We start from the raw sequence: 15325 nt of genomic DNA, 5'->3' as shown, positions 1-15325 counted from the left end.
ATTTGTTTGCAGGTTCCTGGAGCCATGTTAACATAACTGAAGCCTAGTGTTTCCAAGAGAGTTCTTACAAGGTGTCAATACAAATTCCTTGCAAAAAAAAATCGGCAAAAATTTTGGAAAGTGCTGGCTTAGGCGAAGTTAAGCAGATTTCTTTTATTGCCAGACTTTTAAAATGTTTTAATAGGAAGTTTTGCCAAGTAAGTTTTTTAAAAGTGTATAAATTATGCAAGATTTCTTAAATATGTTTGCTGAGAGGACTCATTTTTTTTTCTTGGAGTGATTTGAAGGGTTATTGTCGCCTTGGGAAATTCTACACTAGCCAAGGTGGGACCAGGGTGAGACAGGTGAGACACTGGCACTTACACAACCTGAGAGTGAGCACCTCCTAAAATCGTGCACCTTGGGTGCTTCAATTACCTTGTTCTGGTCCCAACCCTGGCTCTAAACTGTGGGCAGTGGTGCAGTATAACCAGGGAGAGGGCTCTGGGTTTATGCATAAGGCTATGCCACCATGTGCCGGTTGCAATCAGTCAGGTATGCAAACATTTCTTGGACAAATGAATTCAAAATAAAAGGAAGAAGTGTTGCCACTGACTACCAGCATCATCAAGCAAACTGACATCATTGAGCAGAGCACCCTGCACTGTTTACCAACTACAGGGAAGAACTCCAATTATATGGAGGATAGTGAAGATTATCACTATGCCAACTGCCAGGAATAGAAGTCCCAACACTTCTGCCCATTGCATCTTGGTATTGGAGTCGTCAAGGAAAACACAACATAGTCAAGCCCTGGATGGAACGACACTTTCATCCAGAGAAGAGAAGAGACAGAACAAGATCAGCTTCAATAGTGCGTCAGGCCCCCTGGCCTGCTGGTCCCCAATCTCCTGCCCCTGGCATCCAAGCAGGGCAATTTGCCTGTGCATAACCCTCTACCACCAATAGAAGGACCCTGACTCCTACCCCATGAAGTATAATACAGAAAGCCGGGGCATGCCTGAGGGCCACTGACGTATATGCGTAAGCAGAACAAAGGAATACTCTCTGAGTCTGAAAGAGGAGACGACATTTCCACAGTTGGTAAGGCAGTGTTCTAGGCTCAAGGCCCATTCTTACGGGATTGGGAGACTGTGCACATGAGACTGCCTTTCCCAACAGGTATCAACAGAGTTATTCTGTGACTGAGCCCTTTTAATTCACTCTGTGGTGTGTGCATGTATACCTGTACATGCATGCACACACACACACACAAGCACAACACACAACATCTGGAATAACAAACTGCAGACTTTCCCTGGTACTGTGCAGTCATGGGGACTCTGCCCGGCTGCACGAATGTACCTAAAGGCTGCAAGGCTCAAGCCCCACAGGCCTCCTGCTGCAAGGTGGGTCCTGAGGAGCTATTAGAACCCTGGGTTCAAGTTAGGAGGCAGTTGCCTCCTTCTATAGCACGTGCCCTTGGCTTCTGCTTCCCCACAGATGGAAGGTAAATCCTCAGCAGGTTGTTGCTTCAGAACCAGGGGAGCCTGTGTCTGGGGAAAACTCCAATCCACAGCTCCCCACAGATCCTGCCCATCGATGCTTTTCCTTTCCTCTACTTCCCGGGGAAATATTTTCCAGAGTATTAAACATCATGATCTAAAGCAAGGTCCAAAAAAGACACTACATGTTCACTCTACCATTGTTGAAAATTCCCTCTGTCCCTAATTTTTCATCTCTCCTTTTGTTTGCTCCCCTTCCGAATTGCTTTAGCTGATTTAACTGGTCTTGTCATTCCTAAGAAGCCTATCATACATTTCTAAGCAGATGTTGTAAGCAGCAAGATGTTGAGTGCGTGTGTGTGTGTGTGTATACACAATATATATTTTTCCTATTTGAAATATATATTTGATCAACAAATAGATATACATCTTTGGAAAGTTGTAATTGACTGCTTTTGTCCTGGTCAGAGTATCACATTGTCCTGGGCACCAGGTGAGATTGCCTGATTCTCTATTTTAAGCACTGTATTAGAGTAGGGGCTCTTCAAAGTCATGGGTAATTGAGAAAAAACCCTGACTCCTGGGGTTGCCTATTGGAGGCTTTATTGCCATTCTGTTTCTGGCAGGGCCAGCTCTTATACACCAAATGGGGCTTGTGCTTTTTGTACTCTGAGTGCCAGGAATCAGGCTGAGAGCCCTCAAACTTCATGCGAATCGATTAAATAAAAGCCTTGCATAGAGTTAACTATCCTCAAAGGGATGCTACCACAAGGCCCAAAATTAATGCTAGGCTTCTTCTTAAAAGACTCAGCAGAAACAAACTCAGGGCAGAAATCCTGGCTAGTCAAAAAGACCATAGATTTGTTCTCAGGATAAAAATAATGGGAAACAAAATGTTGTTCGACTAATTCAATGTGGATGAAATAGCACTGGGATGAACATTTTCATTTTCTGTTTTTGCTTTTTCAGGATACCACAAGCAATACCCAAATTATGGGAGAGAGAGGAGACCAATGGTCAACACTAGGACCTTCTAAATAGGCCTCATTAAACTGAATTGAAAATGTGACCCACAGATTCCTAAGGTGAGGGTTTGGGGTACAGCCCTTGCTGGGTTCAGCTTAGTGAACTTCATCAATGTCTTCTTAGTTATACTTGCACAATAGGATAGACGACATTTGACGCAACATATGAGTACTGGTTCTGGTTCTGGTTCTGGCCAATGTCATTGTTGGATGTTTAGTAGAAATGGCTGAAATATAAATATTGCTCAATTGACTCCTAAAACACGTCAATTTAACTCTCAAAAAAGAGCTACGCTGTAGGGACAGAGCAGAAGATTACTTAGCTGGGAATCTAAATATAAGAGCCATTTATACAGATGGCGTACGATCCAACAGCCTAGTCTGTGATGTCAAAATCCCTTAATCATTAGGATATGAACTGGGGGATTTAGAGTATTTCATGCTGTGAACATTTCATAAATTTTGTCTTACAAAACACTGCTATAGCAAAAACAAACAGATGTCACTGGAGAAATTTTCGAAAGTGATCACTTACACACTTCCCTGGTATCTGCAGGTCAAACGGCTGCATTAGCTGTACATCAACAAGCAGTTTTTTAATTGCAGAGTGATCTGTTGGTCACATTTAGGACAATATGTTTTTTATAAATTCATATATTCTGACTGAAGATTTCCAGTTATATATTCATTTCTTTATATGGTTAAATATTTAAGATTTATGCAATGTGTCTACTTCAATTTTTAGAAATATCAATCAGTAAAAATGAAGATAGGTCTTTAATATATTCTTTGATTAATTTACATGATTTATTTATATTTAATAAATTTTAAAAATATACATATTCTTTAAATATACATATTTAATAAATTTTAAAAATATACATATACATATATACATATTCATATGTATATACATATACATAATTTTAGAAATATACATATTCTAAATATCATATAGACTTTATTACATGTTATGCCTTATATTCTGGACTATACATGTCCAAAAAAAATCCCAATTTTTTTTTACCCTGCCCTTCTGTGGCTTGTATATCTAAACTCTACAAATATCATTAATCTGGCAAAGGTTAGGATCGGGGACTTTTTAGGAGTTTTAATCAGGTCCTAGAAGAAAACAGAGAAGTCTCAAAATGAGTAATTTTGAGAAAGCTTAATAGAGAGACTATTTTCATGAAGATATGAGCAAGACGTAGAAAATCCACAAAAGATATTGTCACATCCCAGGGCAAGTACCATGTGGAAGCCACTATACCTCTAAACTGTGTGTAGTCATAAAATTTGGAGAGAGAAAAAATGTGGTCAAGTGATGAGCTTTGTGGGCAAGAGTTGTAGCAAGCTCATGTGAGTCTTGGATAGAGAGCCAAGTGAATAGATGACTAGTTTTCATTCCCCTTGCCTCCTCCTGGGACCCTCCAACGCTGCCCATTGGAAAATGCAATGGTAAACTCAAGTTGGCACAGTGCAGAGGGGTCAGCATCTCACATCATATCATAGGCTGGAGTAGGGTGGAGAGTTATCTAGGAACATAAAAATGAAGCTATCGATGACCTCATGTCAATAACTGTTATGTGATCTTGAACTTTTTACCATAAATACTTATCTAAATATTGTTTGAGATTGCTTGAGGGGTTGACAGTTCATACATTTGCTCCTAAGCAGTGTTCCTTATCTGTGTGTGTGCAGATAAGGAATCCTATCGTGAGCTTTGTCAAACCTCTACCCCAGCCCTATTCAATCAGACCTCTGGTTTGGGTACTAGGCTTACAGAGTTAGGGCAGTTCTGATATACATCTCAATTAAGAATCATTGATTTAGACCTTCTAACATATATACATGGATTAAGTCTGTTCATAACAGAGATCCATTTATGGATACAATATTTTAGACATCTCCCCTTCCTCTTCATTTCTTACCCATCAATTCTCCTTTAAAAAAACGCTTCTATTATTCGGAGTTTTGGTATTTGAGGGGCAATATAAAAAATAGCCCTATGAAAAACCTTTTGTTGGTTCTACTGTGAAGATATTGTTGAAAACATTGTTCAATAATATCTTCCTTAAATGACCCATGTAAGAAATGGCTCTTAATCTTAATTCCAGGAATAGATTTTTTTTGAGCTTCTAGTTTATTTTTGTTATATAGATTCTGTGAATCATAGTGATGACTGCACATAATTTTTTGTTGTTTTTGTTATTTAGTGGAAATTCTTAGAATTAAATTTTGGTCCACTTTAGCTATGCCTATCTACCTTTTTCTAAATACCTTTATATAATTCACTCCATTGACATATAATTGATTTTTATCTTTGGCTGATGTATTGTGTGTATATTTGAAATATGCCTCAAATCCAATAAAATGCAGTTATTTAATTTAATCAATTAAATATTGAAAAATAGCAGAGGGCAGAAATTTTCTGCTTTCTCTTCTCTTTAAGGTTGGTTTGCATACAGTAACCCAAATTCTTAAGAATGATTTAATTTTTTTCTTTGGATTTTCCTGTTTATATTCTACTGCACTCTAATTATCATATTCTTGATGTTTCCAGTTAGAATATACAAAGCACTAAATTTGACCATCATGACATTCTGAAATAGGCAGGGTAGTTCATTATCTTAATGGCAAAGAAGAAATATCATGTTAAAATGCCTACTTGGAGGATTAGATAATACTAATTTCTTTCTCATTTCCCTGTTATGAACATGAAATTTCAATTATTCCCATTCCACAAATTTTCAACCAAATTTACTGACAAGGAATGGAAATCATCCTCTATCGTCATGTTGTTGTCTATTTCTTCTGATCCTACATATTTTTGGTTGGAAATATTTTAACAAAATAAATTACTAAAGAAGAGATCAAATCCCTTCTTGGCTACCTATAGATTCATTACCAAAGCCTTCCAAGGTAGGTAGAAAATCATTTTAATATATTATGTACAATCTCCTACTTCCCAAAGCAAGCCATTCTAGGAGATATTTAATAAATCAAATCATTTGTACAACAATTTTGGACCAATGTTTCTGATCCAAAGGACAAATCTCTTCCAAATTGAGGTCATTTTAATTCAATTCTAAAATAAAATGTCAACCAGGAAAAGGACACACAAAATATTTTATAATCTATACAACCAAACTATTGTTCCTGGATTCTTGGGGCTAATGCATTGTGCATTACTAGAAGAATAGGTAATAATTCAGACAGAGGGAGTTAGTTAATTTTCAGAGACTATTTCCTGGCAGGTAAAATGCTGGCAGTAATTTTTGCAGATGATTTCCTTCATGCTTACTTTCGACCTCTCTGTGTTAGATAAATCTAAGAACATGGCATTGGTCAAAGTTACTAAATGAGCTTTTGTTTATGAGAATAATGTATTATATTTATGAGCTCCTCTGGGTGGTACTGCATGCTCATTTGCAGATGTCATTGAATTTTGATCACTTTTATCTCAATGAGGTTCATTAATTTACCTTACAAGGGGAAGAACATAAAATGAATCAAATTAGAAACACAATAAGACAGCTGTTCTGATTAAGATGGGAAAGCAAGGCTGAATTAGTGAAGATGTCAATTATAAGTGTTCTGAATGAGAAATTTACTGTTATGAGAGAATGGAATCTATTTGTCCCTTTGAACAAAGACAGAATCTGCTAAATATGTTACAAGAAAGTGTTAAAAAAATTAGAGTTGATACTATTGTTAGAATATACCTGGATGCCCTTGAAATATTTGAAGATAGTTTGAACTCTTGAGGAATTTAGATATTTTCCTTTTCACATTTTTGCATTATTATCTTGCTTATCATTGTTTTTTTAAGAGACAGTACAAAAGGAAATTGAATGTAGAGCCTTATTATTCAACAAGTGGTCTATTGGACAGTAGCATCAATCTCATCTGGGAGTTTGTTAGAAATGTTGATTCTTGAGCCTCACACTAGACTATAGAATCATTCTTTCTGTCTCTTCTTTTTATTTCTGTTCTTCAGGTGAGATGATCTCTACTGATTTATTTTCAAGTTTTCTGATTATTTCTTCTGTCATCTCAAAGATGCTATTGAGACCCTCTAATGAATTTTTATTTCAATTCTAGAATTTTCATTTGGTTTCAAAGTAATTTCCATTTCTTTATTGATATTCTGTATTTGATGTGTCATTGCCATTATACTTTCCTTTAATTTTTTAAAGAGTATTTCATTTTTAGTTCTTTAAACATATTTATAATCACTGCTTTGAAATATTTGTCTGATAAGTGCCCTCAGAGATGGTTTTTATTGATGGATCACATCTTCGTATTTCATTTCATGTTTCTTAATTTCTTGCTGAAAACCAGATATTTTAGATAATTAATTGTAGCAACTCTAGATTTTCATCTTTCCTCCTCCCCTTCCCCAACAATCTGCTTGGGGCTTATTCTTGTTTATTTATTTTATTGACTTGGCTAAACTAATTCTGTGGAGTCTTTTTTCTTCTGCAGCATGGGGCCCCTGATGTCTCTGCCCAATATTTTTTTATTCTAGTTTTTATTTTTTTAAGAATTCCTTTAGGAGTTTTCCCTGGGTCAGTACAGCTTAGTGGTCAGCCAATGACTCACCAGAAATTGTGCTTAAGCACATTGAACCAGTAAGTCTTTCACTCTACCATTGGATTGTTGTGTGGCTTGGTGTATTAGTTATATATTGCTATGTAATAATATCACCACAAACCTAGGACCCTAAAATAACACACATTTATTATCTCACAGTTTCTGTGGGTCAAGAGTTTGGGCTTGGCTTAGCTATATTATCTGTTTCAGAAAGATGCAATCAATGTGTTGGCTAGCGCTGTTATTCTCACCTCAAGGCTCAACTGGGGAAAGATGCACCTCCAAGTTGAAATGGTTGTTGGCAAAATTCAGTTCCCAGTGAATTATTGGGCTGAAGACCTCAGTTGGTTGCTGACTGTAAGCAGGAGGCTTTCCTCAGTTCATTGCCACATGGGCCCCTGTATAGGATAGTGTAAATCATAGAGGTAGCTTCATCAAAACCAGAAAGGGAGGGAGTTTCCTAGTAAGACACACATTAAAATGTTTTGTAATATAATCAAGGAAGCAGCATTCTATCATCTTTGCAATAGTCTATTTGTTAGAAGCAAATCATAGGTCTTGCCTCAAGGGAGAAGATCACCCAACAATGAGGATGTGTGTACCAGAATGTAAGATAATTGGGGCCCTCGTGAGGACTGCTTTCAAAGTTCAGGGAGTTTACAAGTGAGCCTTGGTTTATATGTTCTGCATTTGCAAGACCTTCTCTGGTTTCTCCTAAGCAGACACACACACACGGCTCTGTGCATGTGCGTAGTCTTCCAGATGACAAGGTACAAGTGGGATCTCAGCAAGGCCCTCTGGGTATCTCATTTTCCTGAATTTACCTGTCACATTTCTAGCTAGTATGCTGTTTTGTTGATTGTCCTAACTAGTATGGACCTCAGGCTTATGTTATCCTTCCCTGTTTATGGTATGTCTACCACTCATATCTTTATTATTTTCAGTAATAGGATCTTCTATTATCTGCTCCAAATACTGCAAGTTCTCCTCTGGCAGGGAGCAGAGCTTCCAGTCTTTATGATCTGTCCTGCCTGTCTGGATAGAATTTCTGCTCCACAGAATTGGTGGGTCAGGGTGCAGAGATGGGAAAAATCTCTGGCTAGAATGCCCCAGTAAATTTTCTTAGATAAGTACGTCTCAATTTGTTGCATGTTCTTTGGTCAATTTCCAGAGTCTTTAAATAGTGATTTTTGATAAATTTATCCAGTTTTATCCTTGCTTTTTGACAGAGAAAAATTTTCTAGCTCATCATTAAACCATTCTGGAAATCTTATCTCCCAAAACTCCAGAATCAAAAACTGCATTTTAACAACATTTCCATGTGACTTGTATGACTAAAAAGCTTAAGAAGCAGTGGTCTAGGTCATTTTCAGAAATTCTAGATTGTCAATTTGGGGTTTTAGTACTATTTATTGTGGGGTTAAAAAAGATTGAAAACATAGATACTTGTTTCTAGAATGTTAAATAGGAAATAGTATTTTTTTTCATATATTAGGGAAAAATACTGTGTGTATTATACCTATATATATCCCATATATATGAATAATAACAGTTATTAATGATAAGTAGACTACAGAGTAGTATAATCCTATCACCATGGGCTAAAACACATCAACTTATAGTCTAGTGTACTATTGTGAAAATGAAAATAATAGCTCTATAACTAGATGGCTACAATAAGAACTAAACTTAAGTACCAAATGTTTACTCAATCTATTAGAAACTTCTATTGATACTATATTCAGAATCCATCTTGAATCTGACCACTTCTCACTTGAAAGGCCAAATGGTTTAGGCAATAAAATTACCCTTGAACAACAGGAGTGCCAACTGCCTGTGCAGTTGATAATTCATGTATCACTTTTGACTCCCCCAAAGCTGGTACCAGTCCATGGCCTGTTAGGAACTGGCTGCACAGGAGGTGAGCAGTGTTATAGCTGCTCCCCAGCACTCACACCACTGCCTGAGTTCTGCCTCCTGTGAGAACAGCAGTGGCATTAGATTCTTGTAGGAGCACAAGCCCTACTATAAACCATGCATGTGAGGGATCCAGGTTGCATGTTCCTTATGAGAATCCAATGCCTCCCTCACTCACACGGAAATGTCTATAGCATATACTGAGTAAGAACCTTTGGCTTTGCATGTGGGCGCTTTGATAGGGGCCAAGGTTCTGGCTAGATGCCTTGGTTATAAATGGTGGTGGCTTTCTCGGTTGCTCTTAATAGTTGTTTGTAGGCTGGAGCAGTAGTGAGCTACATGTGTGTGGAAAGATTCCCTGACTCTCTTTGATAAGGGAAGATGGAGGTATTTGAGATCCTTTTTGTTTCCCTAGCCCTGTGGTCTTCTCAGCAGTGTGAATTGTATTGGCACACCCAGTGTCATCTCTGAGACAGTAGGTGATTCTTGTAGGTGAGAAGCAACCATACCTTGTATGACTGAGTCAGTAAATGCTGTAAAGGGCTGTGCAAACTGACCTCCCTGTCATGAGGTGGTGCTTGCCAAAAGGAGTGAGCTGCAGTGTTGTTTTGGGGACCTGTGACTGGCTCTAGCCACTCAGGCGAAGCATTTTAATGTTCCAGGTGGCGTGTGGGGCCCTGGAATTTCCAGGTGAGTCCTTATTCTCTATCATGGCAGAGGCAGGTGGGGGAGTGAGGGTGGGCATGGCTATGTTGGGTGACCCTGCCCTCAGGCTCCACAAAAGCTGGTCAGGTAGCTGTTTCAGCAGGGGTCAAATATTCCTCCCAGCCTTCTGGGGAAAGCTGCCAGGGAGGGGCTGAGGTGGCCCCACCCAGCTAGAAAATCTGCTTGTGGAGGCAGGTGCCATCTGAGTGACACAGTCTGGCTGTCGGGAAGGGATTTTGCTCTTCTCCCTCCTCCCCTGCTTCATAGTCTCCCTCCAGCATCTGCCAGCAGGCAGGAGCTCAAACTGGCTGAGCTCCCCCATGATGGTGCTGCAGGCTGGGGGCTTCTCTGTCCAGGATCCCGCCCTGGGCTGACAATGTAGTTTGCCTGTGGAGCGAAGGGTGTTCCATGAGTGCCCTGTGGCTGGGACTCACACTGTGCTCTCTCAATTCTGCCCATGTGGGGGTCCCTCACCTCCTGAGTATAGTTCACAAATCTCCCCTCCATGCCCCCCGAGAAACATGATCAAGTCCTGGCGGTATGGGATCTGGCCTGCAGAACTGTCCCTGGGTCCCCAAAGATCAATCCCCACTGTGCCAGGGAGAAGCGTGCTGGTCCCAAGTTGCCTATGGGGTGCTCCAGCAGGTTTGATGTTCCTCCACTTTAGGGTGTGCCCTGCCCTGATAGAGCAGCCAGGCAAGCAACACCAGGGAGTGCTAGTGAGCAGCACTTAGTTCTCTGCAGTTTTTAAGAGGAAAGGCTTGAGCCCCACTCTCTGTGGAAGCCCCAACAGAGGGGAAGCAGCATCTCCTGAAAACCCTGGCTCAAATGACTCTATTGGCAGCCACAGACAGGGGAGGAGAAAAAGAGAAAATGATTCTGGATGGAGGAAAGCTAACACTCTGGTCATCCCTGTTCCTCTCTCTGGAAGGCAGTCCATCCAGAATGTCACGATTTTAGGGTCATGCGGGTCCTCTGGAACCCACTTGGGCCCTGTGGCTCCTGCCAGCCAGGGCTGGAGCTGGGAAATGTTTGTGTGGGAATGAACAAGATGAAAACTGAGGGGCTGAAGCTCCCTGGGGAGGACAAGGTACACAGTGGGTGGAGAAGCAAGCAATATGGTGCCTGCCATCCCTGCCTGGGTCTGTGGTGACAGGAAGCACCCCCAGGGGGGCTGGCAGCCTGGTGCTTTGTCCTCAAGAAGCTCCCAGCTCACTGGCAGCAGCAGCCTTTGGACTCCTGAGGGTAGAAAGGCTCTCCAGCTGCTCGGGAGCCTGCGGACTGCCAGTGATGTGAGGCAGGGAGAAACCAACTGCTCCACCCACCCTTTCTGCCAGACTCCAAGCCTCTTGGCGGTTGACCACTGCCTATATCTTGCTCCTTCTTGTTCTGCTCCACAACTTCTTCCCGTGGAATCTCTGCCAAATTCTGGTCTTTTTCCTTTGGACTTACACCCAATCTATGCTTGTATGTTTTTTCTTTTTCACCTAAAACTTTTCCTTCTTTCTGAGATAATCTGCCAGCTGGTGTTTCTAACCAGCCACCTCTCAACACTTAATTTTTATATAGTCAAATCTAGCAATTTTTTTTCCTTTTAGAATTTGTGGTTTTTAATGATATATATAGAAAATGTGTCCCTATGATTAGATTTTCATGAAGTAATTTTATGTTTTTAAATTGAAAATTTTAATTCTTTGCCTTTCTAGAGTATATAATGTGACTTGAATCAGGCTAACTAGCCATCCCAGCAGTCTCAACTCGGACTACGCTTTAGACTCTGACTTGTGTCTCGGTCAGATGCTGGACCAGCTGAGTCAGAATTTGTGGAGCTTAAGCCCAGGTATCTTTGCATTTCTGACGTGAACCCCAAGGATATATTATTCTTTTTTATTTTTCTTTTCTTCATATACTAATAAAATAATTGCCCAATCGGGAATATGATGTGCTTTAACTTCCTTCACCTGTATTAAGTTTTGGTATCAGAGTAATCACGGTTTTGTGTAAATTATCTGGGAGTTTTTTCCCTCCTCCACATCCTGGAAAAATTTAAATTATAAAAGGATTTCTTTCATGCTTATTCATCTATAGTTTTTTATCCCATGTTAATTTTAGTAATTGTTATGACTGTAAAAATTATTTCCATTAAAAATTTTAAATATAGTTCCACATTTTTTTTGTTCTCTCAGTATCTTTGGTTTTCAGTTAGGGCTCCAGCTAGTAGTCTATATAAAAGAGACTTAAGGATGGTCATCTGATGGGTGGTGGTAGGAGATGTTCTCAGATATGTATGGAAGCTCTGTTTGCACAGGACTTTACCAAACTTGAGGACATGCCATTGTCTGTGTCAAACATTAGTATTCTGGATGTACATGATGCAGATTTTCATGTGTTCACAGTCTCCTTTCAAAAATACGGCTTCCCCTATAAGTCTTAGATAGCATCTGGAAAAGAATACAATCCTCCTCCCTTACAGCATTAAAAGGAAGAAGAAAGATGTTTCCTAGTGAATGAGTCATTTAATGCCTGCCATTGTTTTTACCTTCCCAGACTATGCCCAGGACCATACATCTCCCTTTCACTTACAGACACATTGTGCCATATACAAATTCTTTCCTGAATAAAGAAATGCATTTCTTCTTAGCACAGATTGGCTTTTTGTGCTGCTGAATCTTAAGAAAAGGAAAAGAGGGGCTTTTTTTGTTTCTTTTTTAAGAGAGAAACTATACAGAGCAGCTGAAAGACTCTTTTCAACAGTTATTGATATGCAAAAAATCTACAATTACTCCTACAAGATAAAAGGTGAAGAGTGTTAATCATGGAAACATAAAACTCAGGATTTAATATGCAGGAAGTTAGGATAATCTGATTGTGGGAAGTCTGGTGTGAAAAGACTGAGTGATGATAGTATTAACCAATGTGACAAAAGTTGCGAACCAAATTGCATTGAGTGACGCTATTTCTTCAAGACAGAAGAGCAAATCTTCTACCTGACAAGGAGTTAATATCCAAAATATATGAGGAACTCAAACAACTCAATGGCAACAAAAAACCCAAATAACCTGATTAAAAAATGGGTTAAGCACCTGAGTAGACATTTATCAAAAGAAGACATACAAATGGCCAGCAGGTATATGAAAAAGTGTTCTACATCATTAGTCATCAGGGAAGTGCCAATCAAAACCACAATGAGTTATCACCTCAATGCAGTAAGAATAGCTTTTATCAAAAAGACAAGGGACAACAAATGTTGGTGACGATGTGGAGAAAGGGGAAGCTGCATACACTGTTGGTGGAAATACAAATTAATACAACCATTATGGAAAACTGTGTGGAGATTCCCTAAAAAATTAAAACTAGAACTACCATATGATCCAGCAATCCCACTTTTGGGTACTTATCCAAAGGAAGTGAAATCGGTGTATTGAATAGATATCTGCACTCATGTTCATGGCAGCATTGTTCACAGTACCCAAATACAGAATCAAACTAAGTATCCTTTGATGGATGAATGGATAAATAAATTGTGATACTGTATATGTACACAATGGGATACTATCCAACCTTGAAAAAAAAGGTAACCTTACCATTTGCAACAACATAGATGAACCTGGGGGACATTGTGCTAAGTGAAATAAGCCAGACACAGAAAGAAAACACTGCATGATATCTCTTATATGCAGAATCTAAAATAATCAAACACATAAAAGCAGAGAATAGAATGGTGGTTACCAGGGGCTGCAGGAAGGGAGATGTGTAGAAGGTACTGGCTAAAGGGTAGAAAGGTTCAGTTAGTCATGATGAGTAACTTCTGGAGATCTGATGTACAGCACAGTATCTATAATTTATAATTATATGCCATGATGTCTCTTTTACCCTTGGAGGGTTGTAGGACATGTCATTTTCTTTATTTTAATATTTTTAAGTAGAAAGCTTTTTGAAGTCGATACTTACCCTCTGTTGACACTGTAGTGTAATATAAGGATTGATCATATTATTCATCTTTGGCTCTCCAGTCAGTTTATGTAGAATTTAAACTAACTATATAACAAGGATGCCTTCAGTGGCGTGGTTAACTGCCTCATATTAAATAGACTCAGCTAATGATAATTAACAATAACAATAACATCTGTGAGAATAGCTCTCTTAGCTTTATTTATGATAGTTAAAAAGTAAAAATTACCTACAACAGTGTACTCAAACAGGAAGTCATTTAGCTCAATTATATTACAAGTAACGAAATCCATCCCTAAAAAATGTTATAATATAGAAGTCTATGTAATAACATGAAAAGATGCCCACAATGTATCGTACTAGGGAATAAGGTTAGAGTACATCATTTTCTTGTTTCAGTGATGATAAAAGCATAAGAGAAAAAGAAAGAATGAGAGCAAAGCATAAATACTAACATGAAGGACAAATATTAACACGCGAAATTACCTCTGAGTGTCAGAATTGCAAAATGAGTTTTCTGTTTATTTTTTAGTTTATATTTATCTGCTTTCTAAATTTCTAACTAGACATGTTTCTTTTTAAAGAAAAGAGTTCTTGTGGGCTCTTTGATGGTTTTCCTCTGCCTTTCCTTTTCATCAGAACGATGACATCATGTTCTCTTTCCATCAGTCTCTTGTAGCCCTTTTCAACTTACTAGCTCACTCGCTCTCACTCAGCAAATATTCATCGAACACTTGCTAACCTGTACATGCAAGAGACGGGGCCATGTGCTTGCTGGTCATGTAGAGAGAAATCAGACATGACCCCAAGTCCACGGCACGGTGCAGCCTAACAGTTAAACACAGCTCAACGTTGAGTGCTCAGGGAATAGACCCAGTGCTCTGAGTACAGGGGAAGGAGCTGGGTGTGTGTCAAGAAGCAAGAATCAGATAAAACATGCAGGTGTCCTCCTCCGCCAGGGTCTCTGTGGTGTAGTGTAGGGACAGTGGGGTGTTTAGGCATCGACTTTAGAGAAAACACTTTAGTCACTTTGCATAGTTGAATCTTTTGCTTAACTAGCACTTTGATGTTGTTGAGTGTTACTGTAGTTTTGCTGTGTGGTCTTCTTGCTGATCTTTGCTTTTTTTGGGGAGAAAGGGCTACTTACACCTTAGTCAGACTTCAGCCCCATCAAATAAAAAAAATGTGTATATAGAACAAACACTGAAGTAAATTTGTGAGTTCTTACTTTTCGAAATAAATACTTGTGGAGTCAGTAAGAAAAACAGAAAGGGAGGCTCATTTTAAATAGTCAAAATTATTTCTTATACTCTAAAATACAAACTTAATCCTTTAAAGTCTTATGAGATGTACTATAGTCTAAATTTCAGATTTAATTAAAACATACAGTGATATTCCTCTTTGATAATGCTACAGTTTACCTTTCCCCACCATAGTTAATCTTTTCCAGTCTTTACTTTTCTGATCATGCTAATATAATAAATCCCTGAAATGTGCATTCCATTTCTAAGTTTGAGTTGATTTCTTAGAAATGCCTGGTAAATGCTTCTCTTCTATTACCTATTTTTCTGTGAAACTGACATTGAAGAATATATAGATCTTGCTATGAAAGTGGCTGATCAGGGGTGAGCACCTTTGTATACTCAA

The 15325-nt window shown here is 38.9% G+C and overlaps 1 long non-coding RNA gene across 1 annotated transcript in view; it reads left to right on the top strand.

Annotated features, from left to right (window-relative positions):
* Positions 1-650: 650 nt before the first annotated feature.
* LOC142871901 (uncharacterized) overlaps positions 651-15325 on the top strand; it is a 52555-nt gene continuing 37880 nt past the window's right edge. Inside the window, exons 1-2 of the long non-coding RNA XR_012920084.1 lie at positions 651-1083; positions 2454-2569. This is a non-coding gene — a long non-coding RNA (uncharacterized LOC142871901). The remainder of the gene's footprint in view (positions 1084-2453; positions 2570-15325) is intronic.

Source organism: Microcebus murinus, chromosome 7 (assembly GCF_040939455.1).
Source record: "Microcebus murinus isolate Inina chromosome 7, M.murinus_Inina_mat1.0, whole genome shotgun sequence".
NCBI lineage: Eukaryota > Metazoa > Chordata > Mammalia > Primates > Cheirogaleidae > Microcebus > Microcebus murinus.
Note: the sequence above shows the minus strand (reverse complement) of the source record. Positions and strands in the feature narration are given on the sequence as shown.